We start from the raw sequence: 6,053 nt of genomic DNA on the forward strand, positions 1-6,053 counted from the left end.
ATCTTTTCTGAATTTAGATCTATCTCTGATTTTCTGCTGGGGTGCTGCAAAATTCAGAAAAACCTTGAGGTTGAAAAGATTGAGAACCACTTTATTGCACTATCCAGGAAAATAAGTTGTACAAGTAGATCCTCCGTTGTAGAAACAAAAGCCACAAGCTTGTTAAGGCATTTGTAGATGAAATGAGAGACATGTGTGCATGACACTTTAGAGCTGGCAGCTCGCCCTCCCCTCCCCTCCCCTCCCCTGCCCTCCCCACTGCCAGAGAGTCAGGTAGGGCACGGGTGTATATGACACGGGGGTTTACTTTGCCCTAAATTGAAGTGGTATTTTTAGTAACCCACAGCTTTGACTTAGGGCCCTCGTTTCATCTACACATACCCTGATTCATCAGTAAACATTTCTTGCAGTGCTTACTGCACTTAAAGCTAGGCCAAAAAGACTGGTTTCTATTGCTAGTCTCTAGTCCTGGGAATGTCATGTAACTGTTCTGTTTCAGTTTACCCATTTGTTATCATGGAGGATGATAACAAGTAAGTGGCTGTAAAAGTGTTTTAATAACCACATAATACATGAATGAACAAGCAGTGCTAGTCTGTAGTAAAGTAGTACAAAAATAGAGATGGAAAGGGAGAGTGTTCCAAAAGGCTTAAGTGTGCATTTGTGCATTCACCATTATTTATCTCAGGATGGATAGCAAACATGTTCATTTTATACTCCCCTAGTGCTGTATGCCTTCCAAAACATAGGTGTGTCTTGTTTCTGACCCAGGCAACTGGTAATGTTGCTCCCCAATACAGTGTGCGCTCTCCTTTTGTCAACATCCCGCTCACACCTGTGCAAGATACTGCTGCTCATGGGGAGGTATCTGTGCAGCCAGCAGATATGGGGTGAATATAGCAGCTGCTACTGATTACTGTCCAGAGCAGCAATTTAAATTCAGAGCAGCAACCCTGGATCCAGTGGCAAAAATGCAGGTGGTGGGATCAACCCCCAGCTCCTGGCTGTGCTGAGGCCTCTGGCCTACAGCAGTAATGTATCCCATCGTGATGGAGGGAAGGGAGGCTGATGAGGGGACTTTTGCTCCCATTTCCTGTAGATGGACCCTATAACCTCCTACCTCCACTCCAGTACCACCTCTTAGGCAGTGCTTAGGGCTCTTTCCTTGCTTGACCACCCTCGCTTATGCTACTTCTCCAAAAAATAAAAGATTGTAAAGATTCTTCATTAACAAGTGGTAGATGTAAATTCAGTGCAGCAGAAACTACTGATATGTCACGTAATAAACCAATGACTGTAGCAGATATGCTTTTAGCCACAGATTATATTAACTGTGAAAACCCAATCCCAATACTTTCAGAGTGAACAGCACCCTGCTCCTCAGCACCTAGGCTTGCAATGTCTGAACCTCCATAATGTGGACTGTTCCAGGGCCAGGGACTCTAGGGCCTGCTAGGAAATAATGAAGCAGAATAGAAACATATCAATTCCAAACATCATCTGGGGATCCTAAGGATCTTATTCTGTTTTAGAAAAGGGTTTCGGTATTTCCCAAACTAAATATTGTGGAATTTCAGTTCTGTAAAACTGAGTTTTGCTTTCTATCCCAAGGATGGAAAGTTTTCCAGAAACACAAAAATCAACACGCGTGGATATGTGGTTTTCTGACCAGTTCTTATTATGATCAGAGCCTCTGATACAGTTGTATTTTTATAAAAGAAAATCTCCTTGAAATTGAGGAAATGTTATTGCTTTGGCAGTTGTTTTGCATTCAAGCATTTGATCCTCTTTTAGAAGAGGTATTTTTGTCTGTTCTTGACCTCAATGATATATCCATTACAATTTACAGTTTTAAGGCTACCAGTTCCATATGGGAAAAGGTACTAAAATTAGAGGCCTCCTTAGCGAACAACTTTAATTTGAGATGTTCAAGCAGAGAAACTGTCAGTGACCACACAATATAGGTCTGAGTACACAGTAGTGGAGAGACAGCTTAAGAAAATGTGTGGAAACATGATACTATCAGAGGTGTTTTCTCCGATGCATTAACATTTTTATGTTATTTTTTCTAGATTTTGTTTGACATTGAGGGTGCAGTTTGGAGTCTATGGAGTTTGCAGTAACACAGGGCCTGCCATCTAGATATGGAACACTCAGTTGTTCAAGGCACTGAACACACCCACTAAATCCCTAGAACTGAGCAATTTTTTAAATCTGTATACCCTACCTGCAGTGACTTTGGTGGATTAATTTCTTATGTGCACACACGTAAGGATAATAAACACAATCAAGCCCAACGATTCTAAAAATGAAAGGCACCTTTATAGTTTCTCTCTGATATCCTCATCTCCTCCTAATTTAATATCTTCTGCAGAATTAATTGATGTGATGATTCTTGCCTGTTTCACATAATTAATTAGGATGTTAACACTAATCTTAACACCAGTCCCTCAGTGTCTCATGCAAACTCTGTGAATTATCATTTTTCATTGTCCTTTGTTTACAGTCTTTTCACCAGTTTATAGTCTAAAGGGCAGTGTTTCTGTCAAATTCAATTTGAGCTAATTTAGAGCATACATTTTTGTGAGACTCCTGAGCATTGTAATATTCAAATATATGTAATGTCTTCTCCCTTCACCCATTTATTTCGTTACTCTGGAATTAAAAAAAGCAGTCAAGTGTTTCTTTTAAGCTCTTTGCACTGAGACCAAATTACTCCCTTTGTGTCTTAAACAGAAATGGAGGCAATAGAGTAGGATTGACATATAAATGGATGTTTTTGGTTCAGTGGCCAAACAAAACATGGCCATTATGCTTCTGTATTTGGCTAAAAATGCTCATCAAATTTGATCTGATTTCCCAAGCAGTTTTCATGACACCTAAACTGCATTTACCAAAGAATTTATGAGTGGATGTAATTTTTGTTCAGCTCTTATACAAAGTCACAGGGTCCAAAAGTAGCTTGAACCTCCCTTGTGCAGGAAAGCTGCATCATACTATGGGTGCAGAGAGGAAACTTGTCCCTAACTTCATTTCTCATTGTCCCGATGAGGTGGACAGCATGAAGGGAGAAGTTCATACACTCCATGAACATAAGAAGTAATACTAGAACTCTCTCCCTTGTCCAAGGCATGCAATGGGCATGCAGTCTTCCAAATCCCCCTCATTTGGGGGCTAGTCTGAATCTAAACCCCTTAGTAATAATATATTTATGGAAAATAGATAAATATTTTATATAATTAGATATGTTTATACCTAATGAGTACCCATGTCTGGTAGAAACTTAGTCACTACAGGAGGTCATCAGAGACAGAACATACAAAATTGTCTAAGGGGTTGTGCAAATGTCATAATTAACTTGTAAGATATACTGAAATTATGTGGAAACAAATTAGGTATACTTGCACTTTGGATTCTCGTTTAATCTCCTCTGCCAGCCTGTCTACGCTGACCGAAGGCTCTCTGAAGTAAGAATTTAAAAATCAGAAATTGATGGTTTCTAATGAAAACCATTATTTGTACAGACAGATACATGGGCAGAAGTTCTGCAAAGTACTCAGCAGAAATATGGCAAGGACATTAATTATGGCTTCCTCTAGCCAATTCTATGAACAATATATGGAAATGTTCACAAAATACATACAAGCCACTAAACAGTGGATTAGGACTCAGAAGATCAGGGGATTATTCCAAGCTCTAATGCCAAGCTGCTGCATGACATGAGACAAATCATTCCACCTCTTTGTGCCTCATCCTCACATAGTTTACTTTGACCTTTGCTTCCATTAGCCACTGAAATCATAGCCATAGTATTGTTCTTATTAGTATATGGCAGAAATACTCAGAGGCCCTGCCCCATTAAGTTCAGCACTTTGAGCCAGATGCTATTTACCCTCCACACAATTAAATAGCTCATACATACCTGCATAACTTCAGCTTTGGGCCCTTATCCACAGTTTGGGAGTCTATACATGTGCTCCAGGGTGGAGGGGGGAACATGGTCTAATTAAAGTGGTCTGATGGCAGGGGAATTGACTCCTTGTTCGGACCCAGAGAGTGATAATCAATTAAACCGAGTCAACATGGTGCATGGTGATCAGTGGTGTCCCCGAGGGCTCAGTACTTGGACCAGTACTCTTTAATATATTCATAAATTATGTGGATTCAGGCAGACAACACCAAATTATGGGGAAGTACAGTCACGATAGAGAATAGGCTGCCAATTCAGACCAACCTGGACAGGCTCTCAAGGAGAAATGCAGAGAAATACAAGGTGCTTCTCCTCAGGAGAAAAAAACCTACATCATACCTATAGGCTAAGCAGTGCTGCACTCACTAGCACCATGACTTAAAGAGACTTGGAGGTCATGATTGACCACAAGATGAACATGAGCCCCAGTGTGATGCCACAGACGGCAAAGCAAATAAAACTCGGGCTTACATGTACTGATGCATCTCAAGCCAGACCCAAGAAGTCATCCTTCTGCTATACTCAGCCTTGGTGAGGCCACAGCTGAAGTACTGTATCCAGTTCTGGACTCCACACTTTAGAAAGGATGTGGAGAAGCTTGAGAGCGTCCAGAGGAGAGCCATGATTAGAGGTCAAGAGAACAGGCCTTATGAGGAGAGGCTGAGAGGCATGAGTCTCTTCAGCCCGTGACTTGGTGGCAGTCTATAAGGGGTATATAAGTATATAAGGGGTGTGCATCAGGAATTGGGAGAACACCTGTTCACCAAGGCACCCTAATGGAAGACAATGTCTAATGGTCACAAACTGTTGGAAGACCGTTTTAGACTAGACATAAGGAAAAACTCCTTTACCATCCAAGTCTCCAGAGTCTGGAATAGACTTCTCCCAGAAGTGGTGCAAGCACCTACTCTGGATACCTTTAAGAAATGCTTGGATGCTTATCTTGCTGGAATGATCTGACCTCAGCTGACTTCCTGCCCCTTGGGCAGGGGGCTAGACCTGATGATCTCGTGAGGTCCCTTCCAGCCCAAATGTCTATGAAATCTGTGAAATCTATGAAAGTGTGAACAGTGTCACGTGTATTCATTGTCCTGTGCTTCAAAATACTGGTGGAGGCATTTGAACTAAGGCTTGTTCGATAAGCTGTATTTAAGTGCCCCCACTGCCATTTTGAAGCATGAGGATGCTGAATAGACATGACACAGAGTCTGCTCCAATGCATGCTAGTTAACACACATCAAAGCCAAAGTCCAATACATGTATAGGTGCCCTTTGTTCCCCTTTTGGGGGAATAGATTCATAGATTCATAGATTGTAGAGTCAGAAGGGACCACAATGGATCATTGTGTCTGACCCCCTGCTCCTGGCAGGAAAGAGGACCGAGGTCAGATGACCCCAGCCAGGTGACTATCTAGCCTCCTCTTGAAGACCTCCAAGCTAGGTGATAGCACCACCTCTCTTGGAAGCCCATTCCAGATCCTGGCCACCCTTACTGTGAAAAATTTCTTCTATATATCTAACCTAAATCCACTCTCAACTAGTTTACACCCGTTATTCCTAGTCACTCCCTGGGGCGCCTTAGTAACCAGCGCTTCCCCTATTCCTCGTTGACCTCCCCTAATAAATTTATAGGCGGCCACAAGATCTCCACTCAGCCATCTCTTGTGAAGGCTGAAGAGATTCTGCTCTCTCAACCTCCCCCCGTAGGGTCTATCACGAAGGCCACTAATCATGTGAGTGGCCCTCCTCTGGACCCTCTCCAGATTCCCCACGTCCCTCTTGAAGTGTGGTGCCCAAAACTGGACACAGTACTCCAACTGCGGCCTGACCAGTGCCGCATAGAGGGGGAGCATCACCTCCTTTGTTCTATTAGTCATGCACCTGCTACTGCACGACAAGATGCGATTGGCCTTGTTGATGGCCTCGTTACACTGCTGACTCATGTTCATCTTGGAGTCAATTATGACTCCAAGATCCCTCTCTGCCTCCGAGCCACTGAGAAGGACATTCCCCAACCTATAAGTATGCTAGGGGTTCCTCCTTCCCAGGTGGAGTACCTTACATTTATCTTTATTAAATTGCA

Source organism: Alligator sinensis, unplaced genomic scaffold (genome assembly GCF_000455745.1).
Source record: "Alligator sinensis unplaced genomic scaffold, ASM45574v1 scaffold93_2, whole genome shotgun sequence".
NCBI lineage: Eukaryota > Metazoa > Chordata > Crocodylia > Alligatoridae > Alligator > Alligator sinensis.